The following is a 22,848-nucleotide window of genomic DNA, read 5'->3' on the forward strand; positions in this document are numbered from 1 at the left end:
TGAGATCGCATTTGCCATATGACATCATAATAGTACTATTGTGAGATCACTATGGCCTATTTTGACATCACAATGGAATTATGACATTACAATGGAAATTCCATTATGAACTTGTGACACAATAATGGTAGTATGATATCATAATGGAATAATGACATCATAATTGCATTTAACATCATGATGTAATCATGAAATCTCAATGTAGTTATCCCATCATAATGAAATTAGGACATCATAATGCTATCATCACCTCACAATGGTATTAAGACATTGTAATGTTAAAATTTCCTTATAATGTTATTATGAAAGTCTTATTTTCTCAACATATCCTAATGGATTCTATGACACTACAATGGTTTTTTGACACCACTATGGAATTATTTTGTCATAATCATGTTGTGACAGCACAATGGAATTATGACATCAAAATGGTCTTATGACATCTTAATTTTCCCATGATATCCCATATCCCATATCATTATGGTATTATGTTTTCCTAATTATATTATGACATTAGAAGAGTAAAATATCATCACAATTGAATTATGACATAATAATGTTTACGTGACATCATAATGGTAATATGGCATTATAATGGAATTAGGATAAAGTTATAATTATAAATGATAACTATAAAGTTATCATTTCATTATATTGATATTTTGACATTTTCTTCTCTCATGATAACCTTAGGGATTCTTTGATCACAAGGATATTATGACATCACAATTCTATGATTCTTCATGGTACTATGACATCACAACAGAGTTATGACAGCATAATGGAATTACGAAATTACTATGGTATTATGATTTCATAAAGGGATTATAACATCACAGTGGTATTAAGACATCATAATGGTATTGTGACATCACAATGGAATTATCACATTACTGTGGTATTATGTTTTCATAATGGTATTAGGACATCATGATGGAATTAGGATATGACATCCCAGTACAGTTATGACATCCTAATGGATTTTCTGACCTCAAAGTAGAATTATGACATTATAATGCAATTATGACATCACAATGGTAATATGACATCAGAATAGATTATGACATCCCAAAGTTATAATTTCATTATAATGATATTATGACATCTTTATTTTCCCATTATAACCATATGGATTCTTTGATATCACAAGGATATTATGACTTCACAGTTTTATTATTTCTTCATGGTATTATGATAGCACCTGCGGATTTTATGACATCACAATGGAATTATTACAGCACACTGGTATTATGACATCACAATGGAAAGATGACAGCAAAATGTTATTATGATATCCAAAAGGAATTTTGACATCACAGTATAAATAACTTGATAAAGGAATAATGACATCATAATTGAATTATGACACTATAATCGTATTATGACATCACAATGGTATTATGACATCATCATGCTATTTTGATATCATAATGGAATTATGACATCATAGAGGTATGCATTTATATTAGAATTATAACATCATAACAGAATAACATCATCACAATGGAATTATGACTTCATAATAGGATTATGATATCTTAATGTAAGGATGACATTACAATGGAATTTTGAAATCACAATGTTATTATGTATTCATTATTGAATTATGACACTATAATGGTAGTATGATATCATAAGGGAATTATGACATCATAATGGTATTATGACATCCGAATGCAATTTTGACATCATAATGGAATGTCTTCATAATAAAATTATGAAGTTATCATTTCATTATAATGATATTATGACATCTTTATTCTCTCATAATAACCTTATGGATTTTATGATCTCACAAGGCTATTATGACTTCACAAATACATTATTTCTTTAATTATGACAGCATCATGGGATTATGACATCATAATGGAAAAATGAAATCACAATGGAATTCTGGCATCAGAAAAGAATTATGACATCATTATGGAATTATGAAATTACAATGGTATTATGATTTCATAAAAGGATGATGACTTCACTATGAAATTATGTTATGATATCATAATGGAATAATGACATCATAATAGAATATGAAATCATAAAAGGACTATGTCATCACCATGAAATTATGTCATCACTATCATATTATGATATCATAATGGTATTATAACATCATGATGGAATTAGCACATGACTTTCTCCTGAGTTGCTAAATAAATAGGGACTGGACATTGCACATGTAGATTTTACCTAAGAGTTTTGATAATTTCATAATTATTATTGTATTGAAAGAGAAGGAGCCTTTTATTGGACTTAAAGTGATAAATGTTGGTATAATGTTCTTTTGGAATGTATACACCTTACCCTTGTTCATTCAAATGCTGATTTTCTCTCCCCCAACTATCTATGTTCAAACCCAACATTTCCTTGTGATGTTTATTCTAAGTATCACCTGTATCAAGTTTGTGTAAACATGCCACCATTTGTTCTCCAATTTGTCAATTGAAATAACTAGCCACAATGCTGGGCCATGTAGAGGATAGGGTGGACATCCTGGTTCAGAGTGGGAGGAGAGGAAGGAGTAGGAGGGAGAAGGGAGGAGCCAAAGGAGAGGAGGAGGAGAAGTGGCAGGAGCAGAAGCTGGGACAGAGAGGCTGGAGGAGAGGTCTTGGAAACCATGTGCAGAAATGAACTGGACCTAAGATATCACTAAAAGCAAGTATAAAGGGTAAAATCTGAATGGTAGGAACTACATGGGCTTGGAGGTTTAAGATGGAGTAACTATTGCCCAGCATTGTGTTCTAGGTTAACAAAATAAATCCTAGTCTCTGTGTGGTGATTTTGGCTAAACAGCTGTTTAGGACTAACAGCAGCTTTACTAAAGGATAAATAAATAGTAAATATTAATAAGATGATACAACAAATGTGCTATACAACTGAACAGAGTTCTAAAATAATACAAAAGGCCAATAAATACTTTTAGAAAGTGTTCAAAATTCCTAGTCATAACTCTGGTTTTATGTTTGGTTTGATCACCGTGGCAAAACAGGCAGTTAAGAAGTGTTGGGGGGAAGCCAAGATGGCAGCGCCGGGAGAGCACCCTGTCAGAGAAGCAGGACAGCACTCTCCGTGCAGCGACCAGGAGACTGAACTCTGAGCCCTGAAACTAAATTGATCCTGTTTCCCAGGTGAGGGAAGGCTCCCACAGCATGGGAATCGGTCAGGTCCACTCATGGCGAACCAGCCAGAACCCTGAAGAAATCCCGGGTAATGCAGGCTTTGGGTCTCTGGGCTGGAGCTGTAAGCATGCGTGTCCCAATCACTTTCCCAGGCTGATCCGTGGGCACAAGGGTGCCTGAGACTGGCAGTCCCAGTCACAAGAAAACCCCACGGGGAAGCAAAGTTGCCAGTCTGATCACAGGTCACCCAGTCTTTCCCCAGAAGGTCTCTAGGACGGCGGGTACCCGCTGCCAACACAACTGAGCTCCTGCCGCCCATACCACTCATCGGTACAGACAAGCTGCACAACAGGGCCTGGGAACCCCTGTCCAGAGAGGACCCCACAGAGAAGGAAGAAACCGTGCTGCTGAGGTCACCTAGGGAAAGTCTAGCAGACTGCAGATCACAAACAGTTGAGTACGCCCAGCCATCACAGATCTGGACCCAAACAGAGAGCACAGAGTGATTGGAAACTTGGCTTCGGCAGAACAGCAGGTGGGCACACGCTCCACCAGCCCAGAGGTCTGCTTTGTACCAATTACTCCTTACAGACAGAACTGTGTGCCCCAAGACACCAGAGCAGTACTCATCCGCCACAGATTACCTCTTGGGTTCTGGGGCACAGAGCCCCAACCTCAGACCTATAAAAGACTGGGAACCCTGAGATGAACCCCCGGATACTGCTCAAAGGGGCAACCAGTTATCCCTAACAAAACCGACCAAACCACGGGACACACACAGGTTACAGCAGCTGATCACTTAATTTAGAGCAAGAAACCCAGAAGGAGGGCAGCTGTCTCCAGGACTTCTCCGGGTGAGAGGAGAGCCCTCTTGACTAATCAGGATCACAGTTACTACCCAGGTCTCTATGCCTGAGGTGAGCTGTAGCAACTCCTGAAAAACACCAGACATCCAGTGACTATACCCAAAAAGCTGGGAAGGCTTCCTTCAGGAAAAACCATCTTCCTGCCAAAGGGATTCTCTCCACTACAAGAGTCCAGGAACAACCAGAAACTAAATTCAAACAACTAAGATAAACCAATGGATAGAGGACAGTGTAAAAGTTCAACCAACAAAAGCCAGAGCAATATGGCATCTCCAGAACCAGGATATCCCGGGGCAAATAGCCCTAGACACCCCAGCATAAATGAAATTCAAGGAGATGACCTAACATCTATGCTCATGAAGAAGATAACAAAGGAAACAAATAAAATACGAATAGAAATAGAGGAAGCTGCAGCCAAACAGTCTGTGGCCTTTAGAGAGGAAATGCTTAAATCACTGAATGAAATAAAAGAAACAGTGGATTGTTCAAACAAACAGCTGAAGGAATTGACGGAAAAACATGAATATACAGTCAGACAGGGGAAGGAAACCAACAAAATAGCTCAAGACCTGAAGATAGAATTGGAAAAATTAAAAAAAAAAAAAAAAAAAACACAAATGGAAGAAATTGTGGAGAGAAAGAACTTAGGGAAGAAAGCAGGAACTACAGAGGTTAGCATAACCAATAGGCTATAAGAAATGGAAGAAAGAATCTCAGGTGTGGAAGATACAATGGAAGAAATAGATGTATCAGTCAAAGAAAATGTTAAATCTAAAAAATTCCTGACACAGGCTGTCCAAGAAATTCAAGACAACAAAAAAAGACAAAACATAAGAATAATAGGAATAGAGGAAAAAGAAGATTTCCTGCACCAAGGCCCAGAAAATATTTTCAACAAAATCATTGAAGAAAATTTCCCCAAATTAAAGGAGAGGCCAATAAGAATACAAGAGGCCTATAGAACACCCAATAAATTAGACCAGAAAAGAAAATCCTCCCGCCACATAATAATCAAAACCGTAAATATACAGAACAAAGAAAAAATACTAAAAGCTGCAAGAGAAAAAGGCCAAGTAATATTTAATGGCAAACCCATCAGAATCACACCTAACTTTTCAACGGAGACTGTGAAAGCCAGAAGGGCCTGGACCAATATCAAGCAGACCCTAAGAGAACACAGATGTCAGCCCAGGCTAGTATACCCTGCAAAATTCTCAGTCCTCATAGACGGAGAAAACAAGATATTCAATGACAAAAACAAATTTCAACAATACCTACATATAAATCCAGCATTACAGAGGACACTGGAAGGGAAAATACAACCCAAGAAAACTAGCTACATTCAAGAAAACACAGGAAATAAATAACCCCACTACAGTAAAACAAAAAGCAACCAAGCACACAACCGTATGACCACAGCCAACATCAAATTCAAAGGATCTAACAGCCACTGGTCATTAATCTCTCTCAATATCAATGGACTTAATTCTCCAATAAAAAGACACAGACTAACAGAATGGATGCGTAAACAAAACCCAGCAATCTGTTGTATACAAGAAACACACCTAAGTCACAAAGATAGACATTACCTGAGGGTAAAGGGATGGAAGACGGCTTTTCAAGCAAATAGATGCAAGAAGCAAGAAGGAGTAGCCATTCTAATATCTGATAAAATAGTCTTTCAACCAAAATTAATCAAAAGAGATGGGGAAGGACACTTCATACTCATCAAGGGAAAATTCCACAAAGAAGACATCAGAATCCTGAACATCTATGCCCAAATACAAGGGCACCCACATTTGTGAAAGAAACATTGATAAAACTTAAACCACACATAGATCCCCACACACTAATAGTGGGAGACTTCAACACCCCACTCTCAACAAAGGACAGATCAACAAAACAGAAGTTAAACAAAGAAACAATATCTCTAACAAAGGTCATGAATCAAATGGACCTAACAGACATTTACAGAACCTTACACCCAAACACAAAATAATTTACCTTCTTCTCAGCACCTCATGGAACCTTCTCCAAAATAGACCACATAGTTGGTCACAAAGCAAGCCTCAACAGATACAAGAAGATTGAAATAATCCTATGTATCCTGTCTGATCACCTTGGAATAAAGCTGGACCTCAGTAACAACAGAAATAGCAAAAAGCCTACACACACATGGAAACTGAACAACTTGCTACTAAAAGAAGGCTGGGTCAGGGAATAAATAAATAAAGAAATTAAAATCTTCCTAGAACTCAATGAAAATGAAGACACAACATACCCAAACTTGTGGGACACAATGAAGGCAGTGCTAAGAGGAAAGTTCATAGCACTAAGTGCCTTCAAGAAGAAATTTGAGACAGCACATTCAAGCAACTTAATGGCTCAATTAACAACCCTAGAAAAAGAAGAAGCAGACACACCAAGAAGGAGCAGACGGCTGGAAATAATCAAACTCAGGGCTGAAATCAATCAATTAGAAACAAATAAAACAATTCAAAGAATCAATGAAACCAAGAGCTGGTTCTTTGAGAAAATCAACAAGATAGACAAACCCTTAGCCAAGCTAACTAAAAGGCAGCGAGACAACATCCAAATCAACAAAATCAGAAATGAAAAGGGGGACAAAACTACATACACTGAGGAAATCCAAGCAATCATTAGGACTTACTTCAAAAGTCTATATGCAACAAAATTTGAAAATTTAAATGAAATGGACAATTTTCTTGATCGATTTCACTTAAAAAAGCTAAATCAGGACCAGCTAAATCAATTAAATAGTCCTATATCCCCCAAGGAAATAGAAGCAGTCATCGAAAGTCTCCCATTTAAAAAATGCCCAGGACCTGATGGTTTCAGTGCAGAATTCTACCAGACATTCAAAACAGAGCTAACTCCAGTTCTCTTCAAACTATTCCATAAAATCGAAACAGAAGCAACATTACCAAACTCATTCTATGAAGCCATAGTCACCTTGGTACCTACACCTCACAAAGACCCAAACAAAAAAGAGAACTTCAGGCCAATCTTCCTTATGAACATTGATGCAAAAATACTTAACAAAATACTCGCAAACCGAATATAAGAACACATCAAAGATATCATCCACCATGACCAAGTAGGCTTCATCCCAGGTATGCAGGGGTGGTTCAATATACTGAAATCCATCAATGTGATCCACCATATTAGCAAAATGAAAGAAAAAAACCACATGATAATCTCCCTAGATGCTGAAAAAGCATTGAACAAAATCCAACATCCATTCATGTTTAAAGTATTGGAGAGATCAGGGATACAAGGCACATATCTAAACATAGTAAAGACAATATACAGCAAACCTATAGCCAACGTCAAACTGAACGGAGAGAAACTTAAAGCAATTCCACTGAAATCAGGGACAAGACAAGGCTGCCCACTCTCTCCATATCTCTTCAACATAGTTCTGGAAGTCCTTGCTAGAACAACAAGACAGTTGAAGGAGATCAAGGGCATACAAACTGGAAAGGAAGAAGTCAAATTATCACTATTTGCAGATGATATGATAGTATACCTGAGTGACCCCAAAAACTCTACCAGGGAACTCCTACAGCTGATAAACACCTTCAGCAAAGTGGCCGGATACAAAATTTACTCAAAAAAATCAGTAGCCCTCCTGTATACAAAAGACAAAAGGGCTGAAAAAGAAATTGGGGAAACAACACCCTTCACAATAGCCACAAATGACATAAGGTACCTCGGAGTAACCCTAACCAAAGAAGTCAAAGACTTGTTTGAAAAAAATTTCCAGTCTCTGAAGTAAGAATTAGAAGAAGATATGAGAAGATATAAAGATCGCCCATGCTCATGGCTTGGCAGGATTAACATAGTAAAAATGGCCATCTTACCAAAAGCAATCTACAGATTCAATGCAATTCCCATCAAATTACCAACACAATTCTTTACAGACCTAGAAAGAAAAATTCTCAACTTCAAATGGAATAACAAGAAACCCAGAATTGCTAAAACAATCCTCTACGATAAAAGATCATTTGGAGTTATCTCCATCCCTGATCTTAAGTTGTACTATAGAGCAACAGTTTTAAAAACTGCATGATACTGGCATAGAAACAGAATGGTGGATCAATGGAACAGAACAGAGGACCCAGAAATAAACCCACACACTTATGGACACCTGACTTTGAAAAAGGCGCCAAAACCATACAATGGAAAAAAGATAGCATCTTCAACAAATGGTGCTGGTCCAACTGGATGTCTACATGTAGAAAAATGAATATAGATCCGTACTTATCACCCTGCACAAAACTGAATTCCCAGTGGATCAAAGACCTCAACATAAAACCAGACACATTAAATTGGCTTGAAAAAAAAGTGGGTATACCCTAGAACTCATTGGTACAGGAGAAAACTCCTGAACAGAACACCAACAGCACAGGCTCTAAGAGCAAAAATCAATAAATGGGACCTCATGTAACTGAAAAGCTTCTGCAAAGCAAAGGACACCGTCATCAAAACAAAGCGACTGCCTACAGATTGGGAAAGAATCTTCACCAACCCTTTATCTGAAGGAGGACTCATATCCAGTATATATAAAGAACTAAAGAAGCTGAAAAGCATCAAACAAAGTAATCCACAAAAAAAAAAAAAAAAATGGGGAACAGAGCTAAACAGATAATTCTCTGGAGAGGAATATTGAATGGCAGAGAAGCACTTAAATAAATGCTCAACCTCATTAGGCATTAGGGAAATGCAAATCAAAACAACCCTGAGATTTCACCTTACACCTATCAGAATGTCCAAGAGCAAAAACTCAAGAGACAAGACATGCTGGAGAGGTTGTGGAGAAAGGGTAACCCTTCTTCACTGCTGGTGGGAATGTAAACTTGTACAACCACTCTGGAAATCAATCTGGCACTTTCTCAGACAACTAGGAATAGCACTTCCTCAAGATCCAGCCATACCACTCCTGGGCATATGTGCAAAAGAGTCTCAAGTACACAAAAAGGACATTTGCTCAACCATGTTTGTAGCAGCTTTATTTGTAATAGCCAGAAGCTGGAAACAACCTAGATGCCCCTCAACTGAAGAATGGATGCAGAAATTGTGGTACATCTACACAATGGAATATTACTCAGCAATGAAAAATAAGGAAATCATGAAATTTGCAGGTAAATAGTGGGACCTGGAAAGGATCATCCTGAGTGAGTTGTCCCAAAAACAAAAAGACACACATGGTATATACTCACTCATGTAGACATACAACATAGGACAAACCCACTAAAATCTGTGCATCTAAAGAAACTAAGCAAGAGAGAGGACCATACCTAAAATGGTCAATCCCAATCCTGAAAGGCAAAGAGGAAGAAGAAGAAAACAGGAAACAACCTAGGAACCTACCACAAAGGGCCTCTGCCTACAGACTATCAAAGCAGATGCTGAGCCTGATGGGCAACTGTTGGGCAGAGTGAATGGAATTTTATGTAAGAACTGGGAAAAAGTAAGAGCTGGAGAGGACAGGGTCTCCACAAAGAGAGCAACAGAACAAGAAAATGTGAACACAGGGAACTTCCCACAGACTCATACTCCAACCAAGGACTATTCATGGAGATAACCCAGAACCCCTGCACAGATGTAGCCCAGGGCAGTTCAGAGTCCAAGTGGGTTACATAGTGATGTGAAGAGGGCCTGCCTCTGACATAATCTGATTGGCCTGCTCTTTGATCACCTCCCCCTGGGGGGTAGCATCCTTACCAGGCCATAGTAGAGGACAATACAGCCACTTTTGATGTGAACTGATGGACTAAGATCAGAAAGGACAGGAGAACCTCCCCTATCATTGGACTTGGGGAGTGGCATGCATGCAGAGGGAGGAGAGAGGATGCGATTGGGAGGAGGGAGGAGTTTATGGGGGGATGCAGAATGAATAAAGTGTAATTGATGAAAATTTTAAAAAAAGGAAAAAAAAAGATAATTTAAGAACCTTAAATGACTTTCAAAAGTGGAGGAAAACATGGAGTTAGTCAATTTACATGGAGCACGTCTCGCCCCTGGGGGCAATGGTCTCCTGAACCTACTCAGACCTAGGACAACACCACTGCTAGTTCTAGAACTGATGCAGGATGTTCCAACGAGGGGGTTAAGGCTTCTCATAATATTTCCTATAAGCCCACACTTGTTTGTTTATATCCCCCATTTTTATTCATTATTAGCCAGATAGAGCCAAGTAATTGTGGTAATGATACTTGCTTTTTTGCCCAATGCTGGAATGCTAGTAAATTTACTAGCTGGTTACTCGCATGCCTCGCTGGGTGCCTGTGGCCGTTGATGCCCCTTACGCTATGACTCTCTTCAGACAGAAAAGGGATCTTGGAATTACAGCCGCCATTGTTACTGCCATCTCATTGGCGGCTGTCGGAGCTACCACCGTGGCATTAGCCATGAGTCATACTGTGCAGACTGCACAGACCTTGAATAATCTTTTAGCCAATGTAGCTCATGCCTTAGATGTACAAAAAGGAAGTAATGCTCAACTAAAAGGAGGCGTGATGGTGTTCAATCAGAGGATTTACCTCGTGCAGGAGCAAACTGATACCCTATGGCAAATCGCTCAACTTGGCTGTCAATGGAAGTATGCTGGACTTTGTGTCACTAGCATACAATATGAGAATTTTTCCTGTGCTGCAAATCTGTCTAAACAATTGTCTAGCTATATTTTAGGTAACTGGACTGGAGAATTCGATACTACGATGGAGCATCTGAGAGGCCATTATCACAGTAAATTCTACTAGAGTGGATGCAGGACTAGCCACAGGGTTATCATCATGGATTGCTGCAGCCATGAATCATCTGAAGGAATGGGCTGACATGGGAGCGTTAGCGGGCCTTCTGGTGTTGGTCTCCTTGGTTTGCCTGTGGTGTATATGCAAGATTAGAGTCTCACAACAGCGTAATGCAGCCATGACCATTCAGGCCTTTACAGCCATTGAAGCAGGACAGTCTCCCCAAGCATGGGAGCTAAAATGTTACGCTCAGGATGCGAGGCTAAGCACTGCACTCAGGGTCCGCCACTTTTGACCCAAAGAAGAGCATGTCTGATTGCATGCGGGTTGATGCCCCAGGTCCTGCCTCTGAGAAAAAGGTATCGGACAGGTCTGATGCTCTTTGTGCAGATGACACCTAAATGAACATTGGTACAAAGTCCCAATTTATTTCTAATATCAGAGATCAGACCTCTACTCTTGTCAAAATCGAACCATATTGATGTCACGATGATGTCATACTACCACCATTGTTATGTCATAACACCCTTCCGATAACACAATAGCAGCATTGTGATGTCATAATAGTACATTGTGATATCTCAAGTCAATGGTAATGTCAGAATTCTCTAGTATTGTCACAAACACAAAATTGTACTGTCACAAAAGATCGTGATATCCTACTTGTACCCTCGTTATGTCATAATATCCTTGTGATGTCCCAATAGTAGCATTGTGATGTCCCAATACCTTTGTCTATACTGTGATGTCATAATACCATGATGACTACACAATTGTACATTGTGATATCAAAATACAATTGTGATGTCACAATAGTACTATTGTGATGTAACCATTCAATTGTAATGTCATAATTCTCCAGGGATGTCACCATGAAACAAGTGTGATGTCACAATGAGATTGTGATGTCCTCCTAGAACCATTGTGATGTCACAATACGATTGTGATGTCATAATTCACTTCTGATGTCACAGTAGTAGGGGGTTAATGTCACAGTTCAATTGTAATGTCATACTTCTCCAGGGATGTCACAATGAAACCAGTGTGATGTCACAATGAGATAGTGATGTCCTCCTAGAACCATTGGGATGTCATAATTTCACAATACGTTTGTGATGTCCTACTAGTTCCATTAAGATGTAATAAACTTATTGCAATGTCACAATGCCTTTGTGATATATTAGTAGTACCACTGTGATGTTATAATGCCTTTGTGACTACAGAATAGTACCATTGTGATGTCATTGTTCATTTGTTATATCACAATACTACCATTGTGATGTCATAATTCAATTGTAATATCATAATTCTCTATGGATGTCACATTAGTACCATTGGGATGTCACAATAAGATTGTGACGTACTGGTGGAATAATTGTGGTGTTATAATTCCCTTGTGATTTCACAATATTAGCATTGTGATGTCACAATATCGTTGTGACATCCTAATAGTATCATTGTAATATCATAATGGCATTATGACTAGACCATTGTACATTGTGATATCATTATACAATTGTGATGTCACAACAGGACTATTGTGATGTAACCACTCAATTGTAATGTCCTAATTCTCCAGGGATGTCACAATGAAACCAGTGTGATGTCACAATGAAATTGTGATGTCCTACTAGAACCATTATGATGTCATAATATCCTTGTGATGTCTCAATAGTAGCATTGTGATCTCACAATGTGTTTGTGATATCCCAATAGTACCATTGTGATGTCATCATGCCATTATGACTAGAGAATATTATCATTGTGATTTTATAGTACAATTGTCATGTCACAATAATACCATTGTGATGTCACCAGTCAATAATAATGTCATAATTCTCAATTGTCACAATCAAACCATTGTGATGTCACAATAGGATCGTGGTGTCCTACTGGTACCATTGTTATGTCATAATAAACTTACGATATCACAATAGTAACATTACGATGTCACAATGTCTTTGTTTTATAGTTATAGTACCATTATAATGTCATAATATCATTGTGACGAATGAATAGTACAATTGTTATGTCACAGTACAATTTTGATGTCACAATAGTACCATTGGAATGTCACAATAGGATTGTAATGTCATAATTATCTAGGGATGTCACAATCACACAGTTATCATGTCACAATACGAACATGATGTCGCACTAGTACTATTGTTATATCATGATACCCTAGCGATGTCACAATAGTAAAATTGTGAGGTCATAATATCCTTGTGATATCCTAATAAGACCATTGTGAAGTCATAATGCCATTGAAACTAGAGAAGAGTTCCATTGTGATGTCATAGTAAAGTTTTGATGTCACGATAGTACCATTGTGATGTAACAATTATATTGTAATGTCATAATTCTCTAGTGAAGTCACAATCGAACCATTGTGATGTCACAACATGATTGTGATGTCCTATTAGTACCATTGTGATTCCACAACATGATTGTGATGTCTTACTGGTAACGTTGTGATTCTCACAATATTATTGTGCTGTCCTCCTAGTACAGGTTTTATGTCATAATTCACTTCTGATGTCACAATAGTAGCATTGTGATGTCACAATTCAATTGTAATGTCATAATTCTCTGGTCATGTCACAATCGAACCATTGATATGTCACAATACAATTGTGATATCCTACTAGTGCAATTGAGATGTCGTAATACACTTGCTATGTCATAACAGTAGCATGGTGATGTCACAATATCTTTGTGATATCCCAGTGGTACCTTTGTCATATTAGAATGCCATTGTGACTAGAGAATAGTACCCTTGTGATGTCATAGTACAATTGTGATGTCATAAGACTACCATTGTGATGTCACAATTCAATTAAATGTCATAGTTCTAGAGTGATGTAAGAATCGAACCATTGTGATGTCACAATATGTTTGTGATGTCCTACTAGTACCATTATGATGTAATAATCCTCTTGTGATTTCACAATATTAGCATTGTGGTGTCACAATGTCTTTGTGATATCCTAATAGTACCATTGTGATGTCATAATGACCTTGATATATCTTAATATTCGCATTGTGATGTCACAACGTCTTTGTGATTTCCCAATAGTACCTTTCTCATGTCAGAATTCCATTTTGACTAGAGAATTGTAACATTGTGATTCATATTACAATTGTGATGTCACAATACTACCATTGTCATGTCACAAGTCACAAGTCAAATGTAATGTCATAATTCCCTACTAGTACCCTTGTGGTGTCCTACTAGTATGATTGCGGTGTCCAACTAGTAATATTTTGATGTCAAAATATTATTGTGATACTTCACTACTAGAGTTGTGATTTCATGGTATGATTTTGACGCACTGCTTGTAGAGTTGTGATGTCATAATTTCCTTGTGAGGTAACAATAGTAGCATTGTGATGTCACATTGTATTTGTGATATCTTGATATTACCACTGTGATGTAATAATGCCAGTGTTACTAGAGAAGAATACAATTATGATGTCATAGTATAATTGTTTTTAACAATAGTACCATTATGATGTCACAATTCAACTGTAATATCAGAATTCTCTAGTGATGCCACAAGCAAACAATTGTGATGTCACAATACAATTGTGATGTTCTACTAGTACCATTGAGATATTATAATTCCCTTGTGATGTCACAATAATAGCACTGTGATGTCATATTGTCTTTGTGATATCCTAGTATCCTAATAGCATTGTGATGTCATAATACACTATCGATTTTACAATAGTAGCTTTTACTTCACAATATCATTGTGATATCCTAATAGTACCACTGTGATGTCATATTGCAATTGGGCCTAGCGAATAGTACCACTGTGATGTCATAGTACAATTGTGATGTCACAATAGTACCTTTGAGTACCATTGTGATGTCACAATTCAATTGTAATGTCTTAATTTTCGACTGATGTCACATTTGATCCATTGTGATGTCACAGTATGATTTTTATGCCTAATAGTACCATTTAGATGTCACCATTCAATAGTAACATCATGATTCCTTAGTGGTATCCCAATAGAAATATTGTGATGTCACAATACAATTGCGGTGTCCTATAAGTAACATTGTGGTGTCATAAAATGATTGGGTTATCGTACAAGTAACATTATAATGTCACAATACCATTGTGCTATCTTGGTAGTACAATTGTGATGTCATAATTCCCTTGTGATGTCATCATGGTAGCATTGTGATGTCTCAATGTCTCTGTAATTTCATAATATTACCATTGTGATATAAGAATGCCATAGTGACTAGAGAAGAGTACCATTGTGATATCATAGTACAATTGTCATGTCACAATACGATTGTGATGACTTACTAGTAAGATTGTGATGTCACAATAGTAGCACTGTGATATCATCATGTCTCTGGGATATTCTTTTCTTTTTATCAGTTACATTTTATTAACTCTGTATCCCAGCCGTGTCCCGATCCCTCATTCCCTCCCAGTCCCTCCCTCCCTCCCTCCCTCCCTCCCTCATCTCCACCTTGCCCCTTTCCAAGTCCACTGATAGGGGGGACCTCCTCCCCATTCATCTGATCCTGTTTTATCAGCTATCTTCAGGACTGGCTGCAAAGCCCTCCTCTGTGGCCTAACAGGACTGCTCCTCCCTTCAGGGGTGGGGAGACCAAAGAGCCAGTCATTGAGTTCCTGTTAGAAATAGTCCTTGTTCCCCTCACTTTGGGAAACCAATTGGTTACTGAGCTACCACAGGCTACATCTGAGTCGAGGTTCTAGGTTATATCCATACATGGTCCTTGGTTGAATGTCAGTCTCAGAAAAGACCCTGTGCCAAGATATATTTGGTCCTTGTGGAGCTCCTATCCTTTCCCCATCAGACTAACTCCCCTTCTTTCTTATGACTCTGGAAAGCTATCTGGCGCTTTCTAAGACAAATAGGAATAGTACTTCCTCCAGACCCAGCTATACCACTGCTAGGTATATACCCAAAGTTTGTTCAAGTACACAAAAAGGACACTTGCTCAACCATGTTTATAGCAGCTCTATTTGTAATAGCCAGAACCTGGAAACAACCCAGATGTCCATCAACGGTGGAATGGGTACAGAAATTGTGGTATTTTTATACAATGGAATACTACTCAGCAATCAAAAAGGAGGAAATCATGAAATTTGCAGTCAAATGGTGGGATCTAGAAAAGATCATTCTGAGTGAAATATCCCAGAAGGAGAAAGACAAACATGGGATATACTCACTTATATAGACCTATAAGATATGATAAACATAATGAAATCTATACACCTAAAAAAAGATAATCAATTGAGCAGACATGGGGTAAGATGATCAATCCTCATTTAGAAAGACAGAGGGGATGTGCATTGAACGTATGACAGGAGTCTACTGAGCGCATCTGAAAGACTCTAACTAGCAGTGTTTTCAAAGCAAAGACTCATGACCAAACCTTTGGCAGAGTCTCCGTGACATTCTAATAGTACCATCTGATGTCATATTGCAACTGTGACTAGAGTACAGTACCAATGTGATGTCAACGTACAATTGTGATGTCACAATAGTAGCATTATCTATTGATGTCACAATCGTACCATTGTGATCTCATAATACCCTTGTGATGTCACAATAGTAACATTCTGTCATTATATCTTTGTGATACCCTAATAGTACCATTGTCATGTCATTGTGCCCTGAGAATAGTACCATTATGGTGTCAAAGTACAATTGTAATGTCACAATAGTACCATTTTGATGTCATGATTTCATTGTAATGTTATAATTCTTTTGTGAAGTCACAATCAAACCCTTGTGATGTCACAATATGATCATGTTATCCTATTTGTTCCATTGTGCTGTCATAATACACTTTCGATGTCACATTAGTAGCATTGTGAATTCACAATATCGTTGTGATATCCTAATAGTACTATTGTAATGTCATAATGCCATTGCGACTTGAGAATAGTATCATTGTGATGTCATAGTACAATTGTGATGGGACAATAGTACCATTGTGATGTGTAAATTCAATTGTAATGTAATAATTCTCTAGGTATGTCACAATCACAGCATTGTGATGTCGAAATATGATTGTGATATCCTACTAGTACCATTGTGATGTGATAACGGTAGCTTTTTGAAGTCACAATGTTTTTTTGATATCCTAATAGAACCGTTGTGATATCATAATGCCATTGGACTGGACAGTAGTACCATTGGGAAATCATAGTACAATTGTGACGTTGCAGTAGTACCGTTGTGATGTCACAATACCATTGTGATCTCTTACTAGTACCATTGTGATGTCCCAATTTCCTTGTGATGTCACAATAGTAACATTGTGAAGTCATAATGTCTTTGTGTTGTTCTAATAATACCATTGTGTAGTCATAATGCCATTGTGACTAGAGAATAGTACCATTGTGATATCAAAGTACAATTGTGATGTCACATTGCTGCCATTGTGATGTCACAAGTCAAATGTAATGTAATAATTATCTAGTAATGTCACAATTGAACCATTGTGATGTCACAGTGTTATTGTGATAACCTAATAATACCATTGTAATTCCATAATTCATTTGTGATGTCACAATTGTACCATTGTGATGTCACCATTTAATTGTAATGTCATAATTCTCTAGAGAAGTCACAATCAAATCATTATGATGTCACAATACGAATGTGACGTCCTGCTGGTACCATTGTGATTTCGATCTTCCCTTGCAATGACAAAATAGTAGCCTTTTGAAGTTATAATATCTTTGTGATATCCGAGTAGTGCCACACAAACTCAAAGTGTCATCTGTGTAGCATGACAGTGGTCATGCTGCTAGATGGGAGATACGTTTCTCTCAGAAATAGGCTCCCTGGAGTACTATGGCAAAGTGTTGCCTCTGGCCACCTAAGCCAAAGACGTATTCCAAGATTCCTATGCTTCCTCGGTTGTGGGGTTGGATTAATGAGGTTTTTGTTGTTTCTCTATGATTCTTGGAATAGCACAATTAACTATTCAAGGAAACACATTTCTGATAGATTATTATTTTTTTATTTTTATTTTTTTTTCTTCTTTTTTTTCCTTTTTTTAAAATTTTTCATCAATTACACTTTATTCATTCTGCATCCCCCATAAGCTCCTCCCTCCTCCCCTCCCAATCCCACCATCCCTCCTCTCTCTGCATGCATGCCACTCCCCAAGTCCACTGATAGGGGAGGTTCTCCTCTCCTTTCTGATCTTAGTCCATCAGTTCACATCAAAAGTGGCTGCATTATCCTCTACTATGGCCTGGTAATGCTGCCCCCCCCCCCAGGGAGAGGTGATCAAAGAGCAGGCCAATCAGATTATGTCAGAGGCAGTCCCTCTTGACATTACTATATAACCCAATTGGACTCTGAACTTCCCTGGGCTACATCTGTGCAGGGGTTCTGGGTTATCTCCATGAATAGTCCTTGGTTGGAGTATGAGTCTCTGGGAAGTTCCCTGCATTCAAATTTTCTTGTTCTGTTGCTCTCCTTGTGGAGATCCTGTCCTCTCCAGCTCCTACTATTTCCCAGTTCTTACATAAAATTCCATTCACTCGGCCCAACAGTTGCCCTTCAGGCTCAGCATCTGCTTTGATAGTCTGTAGGGCAGAGGCTTTCAGAGGCCCTCTGTAGTAGATTCCTAGGTTGTTTCCTGTTTTCTTCTTCTGATGTCCATCCTCTTTGCCTTTCCGGATGGGGACTGGACATTTTAGTTAGGGTCCTCTCTCTTGCTTAGTTTCTTTAGATGCACAGGTTTTAGTGGGTTTGTCCTATGTTGTATGTCTCTATGAGTGAGTATATACCATGTGTGTCTTTTTGCTTCTGGGACAACTCACTCAGGATGATCCTTTCCAGGTCCCACCACTTACATGCAAATTTCATGATTTCCTTATATTTCATTACTGATTAATATTCTATTGTGTAGATGTACCACAATTTCTGCATCCATTCTTCAGTTGAGGGGCATCTGGGTTGTTTCCAGCTTCTGGCTGTTACAAATAAAGCTGCTACAAACATGGTTGAGCAAATGTCCTTTTTGTGTACTTGAGACTCTTTTGCATATATGCCTAGGATTGGTATGGCTAGATCTTGAGGAAGCACTATTCCTAGTTGTCGGAGAAAGCTCCAGATTGATTTCCAGACTGGTTGTACAAGTTTACATTCCCACCAGCAGTGAAGAAGGGTTCCCCTTTCTCCACAACCTCTCCAGCATGTATTGTCACTTGAGTTTTTGATCTTGGCCATTCTCATGGGTATAAGGTGAAATCTCAGGGTTGTTTTGATTTGCATTTCCCTAATGGCTAGTGAGGTTGAGCATTTCTTTAAGTGCTTCTCTGCCATTCGGTATTCCTCTACAGAGAATTCTCTGTTTAGCTCTGTTCCCCATTTTTAAGTGGATTACTTGGTTTCCTGCTTTTCAGCTTCTTTAGTTCTTTACATATACTGAATATGAGTCCTCTGTCACATAAAGGGTTGGTGAAGATCCTTTCCCAATCTGTAGGCAGTCCCTTTGTTTCGGTAATGGTCTCCTTTGCTTTGCAGAGGCTTTTCAGTTTCATGAGGTCCCATTTATTGATTGTTGTTCTTACAGCCTGTGCTGTTGGTGTTCTGTTCAGGAAGTTTTCTCCTGTACCAATGAGTTCTAGGGTATTCCCCACTTTTTTTTCTAGCCGATTTAATGTGTCAGGTTTTATGTTGAGGTCTTTGATCCACTTGGACTTCAGTTTTGTGCAGGGTGATAAGTATGGATCTATTTTCATTTTTCTACATGTAGACCTCCAGTTGGACCAGCACCATTTGTTGAAGATGCTATCTTTTTTCCATTGTATGGTTTTGGCGCCTTTTTCAAAGATCAGGTGTCCATAAGTGTGTGGGTTTATTTATGGGTCCTCTGTTCAGTTCCATTCATCCACTATTCTGTTTCTATGCCAGGACCATGCAGTTTTTAAAACTATTGCTCTATAGTACAACTTAAGATCAGGGATGGAGATACCTCCAAAAGATCTTTTATTGTAGAGGATTTTTTTTAGCAATTCTGGATTTCTTGTTATTTCATATGAATTTGAGAATTTTTCATTCCAGGTCTGTAAAGAATTGTGTTGGTAATTTGATGAGAATTGCATTGAATCTGTAGATTAATTTTGGTAAGATGGCCATTTTTACTATGTTAATCCTGCCAAGCCATGAGCATGGGAGATCTTTCCATCTTCTCATATCTTCTTCTAATTCTTTCTTCAGAGACTGGAAATTTTTTTCATTCAAGTCTTTGACTTCCTTGGTTAGGGTTACTCTGAGGTACCGTATGTCATTTGTGGCTATTGTGAAGGGTGTTGTTTCCCTAATTTCTTTCTTAGCCCTTTTGTCTTTTGTATACAGGAGGGCTACTGTTTTTTTTTTTTGTTTTTTTTTTTTTTTTTGAGTTAATTTTGTATCCGGCCACTTTGCTGAAGGTGTTTATCAGCTGTAGGAGTTCCCTGGTAGAGTTTTTGGGGTCACTCACGAATATTATCATATCATCTGCAAATAGTGATAATTTGACTTCTTCCTTTCCAGTTTGTATGCCCTTGATCTCCTTCAACTGCCTTATTGCTCTAGCAAGGACTTCCAGAACTATGTTGAAGAGATATGGAGAGAGTGGGCAGCCTTGTCTTGTCCATGATTTCAGTGAGATTGCTTTAAGTTTCTCTCCCTTCAGAGATGTTGGCTATAGCTTTACTGTATATTGCCTTTGCTATGTTTAGATATGTGCCTTGTATCCCTGATCTCTCCAATACTTTAAACATGAATGGATGTTGGATTTTGTCAAATGCTTTTTCAGCATCTAGGGAGATTATCATGTGGTTTTTTTCTTTCAGTTTTTTAATATGGTGGATCACATTGATGGATTTCCGTATATTGTTCCACCCCTGCATACCTGGGATGAAGCCTACTTGGTCATGGTGGATGATATCTTTGATGTGTTCTTGTATTCGGTTTGCGAGTATTTTCTTAAGTATTTTGCATCAATGTTCATAAGGGAGATTGGCCTGAAGTTCTCTTTTTTGGTTGGGTCTTTGTGAGGTTTAGGTGCCAAGGTGACTGTGGCTTCATAGAATGAGTTTGGTCATGTTGCTTCTCTTTCGATTTTGTGGAATAGTTTGAAGAGAACTGAAGTTAGCTCTTTTTTGAATGTCTGGTAGAATTCTGCAACAAAACCATCACGTCCTGGGCATTTTTTGGATGGGAGACTTTCGATGACTGCTTCTATTTCCTTGGGGGATATAGGACTATTTAATTGATTTAGCTGGTCCTGATTTAGCTTTTGTAAGTGGAATCGATCAAGAAAATTGTCCATTTCATTTAAATTTTCAAATTTTGTTGCATATAGACTTTTGAAGTAAGTCCTAATGATTGCTTGGATTTCCTCAGTGTCTGTAGTTATGTCCCCCTTTTCATTTCTGATTTTGTTGATTTGGATGTTGTCTCGATTCCTTTTAGTTAGCTTGGCTAAGGGTTTGTCTATCTTGTTGATTTTCTCAAAGAACCAGCTCTTGGTTTCATTGATTCTTTGAATTGTTTTATTTGTTTCTAATTGATCGATTTCAGCCCTGAGTTTGATTATTTTCAGTCGTCTGCTCCTTCTTGGTGTTTCTGCTTCTTCTTTTTCTAGGGATTTTAAGTGAGCCATTAAGTTGCTTGAATGTGCTGCTTCAAATTTCTTCTTGAAAGCACTTAGTGCTATGAACTTTCCTCTTAGCACTGCCTTCATTGTTTCCCACAAGTTTGGGTATGTTGTGTTTTCATTTTCATTGAGTTCTAGGAAGATTTTAATTTCTTTCTTTATTTCTTCCCTGGCCCAGTTGTCTTTTAGTAGTAAGTTGTTCAGTTTCCATATATGTTTAGGCTTTTTGCTATTTCTGTTGTTACTGAGGTCCAGCTTTATTCCATGGTGATCAGACAGGATACAAGGGATTATTTCAATCTTCTTGTATCTGTTGAGGCTTACTTTATGACCAACTATGTGGTCTATTTTGGAGAAGGTTCCATGAGGTGCTGAGAAGAAGGTAAATTCTTTTTTGTTTGGGTGTAAGGTTCTGTAAATGTCTGTTAGGTCCATTTGATTCATGACCTTTGTTAGAGATATTGTTTCTTTGTTTAATTTCTGTTTTGTTGATCTGTCCTTTGTTGAGAGTGGGGTGTTGAAATCTCCCACTATTAGTGTGTGGGGATCTATGTGTGGTTTAAGTTTTATCAATGTTTCTTTCACAAATGTGGGTGCCCTTGTATTTGGGGCATAGATGTTCAGGGTTGTGAGGTCTTCTTTGTGGAATTTTCCCTTGATGAGTATGAAGTGTCCTTCCCCATCTCTTTTGATTAATTTTGGTTGAAAGACTGTTTTATCAGATATTAGAATGGCTACTCCTTCTTGCTTCTTGCATCCATTTGTTTGAAAAGCCGTCTTTCATCCCTTTACCCTCAGGTAATGTCTATCTTTGTGACTTAGGTGTGTTTCTTGTATACAACAGATTGCTGGGTTTTGTTTACGCATCCATTCTGTTAGTCTGTGTCTTTTTATTGGAGAATTAAGTCCATTGATATTGAGAGAGATTAATGACCAGTGGCTGTTAGATCCTTTGAATTTGATGTTGGCTGTGGTCATACGGTTGTGTGCTTGGTTGCTTTTTGTTTTACTGTAATGGGGTTATTTATTTCCTGTGTTCCTTGAATGTAGCTAGATTTCTTGCATTGTATTTCCCCTTCCAGTGTCTTCTGTAATGCTGGATTTGTTTGTAGGTATTGTTGAAATGTGTTTTTGTCATTGAATATCTTGTTTTCTCCATCTATGAGGACTGAGAGTTTTGCAGGGTATACTAGCCTGGGCTGACATCTGTGTTCTCTTAGGGTCTGCATGATATCCGTCCATCTGGCTTTCATAGTCTCTGTTGAAAAGTCAGGTGTGATTCTAATGGGTTTGCCATTATATGTTACTTGACCTTTTTCTCTCGCAGCTTTTAGTCTTTTTTTCTTTGATCTGTATACTTACGGTTTTGATTATTATGTGGCGGGATGATTTTCTTTTCTGGTCTAATTTATTGGGTGTTT

This window comes from Meriones unguiculatus, chromosome X (genome assembly GCF_030254825.1).
Source record: "Meriones unguiculatus strain TT.TT164.6M chromosome X, Bangor_MerUng_6.1, whole genome shotgun sequence".
In the NCBI taxonomy this organism is placed as follows: Eukaryota; Metazoa; Chordata; class Mammalia; order Rodentia; family Muridae; genus Meriones; species Meriones unguiculatus.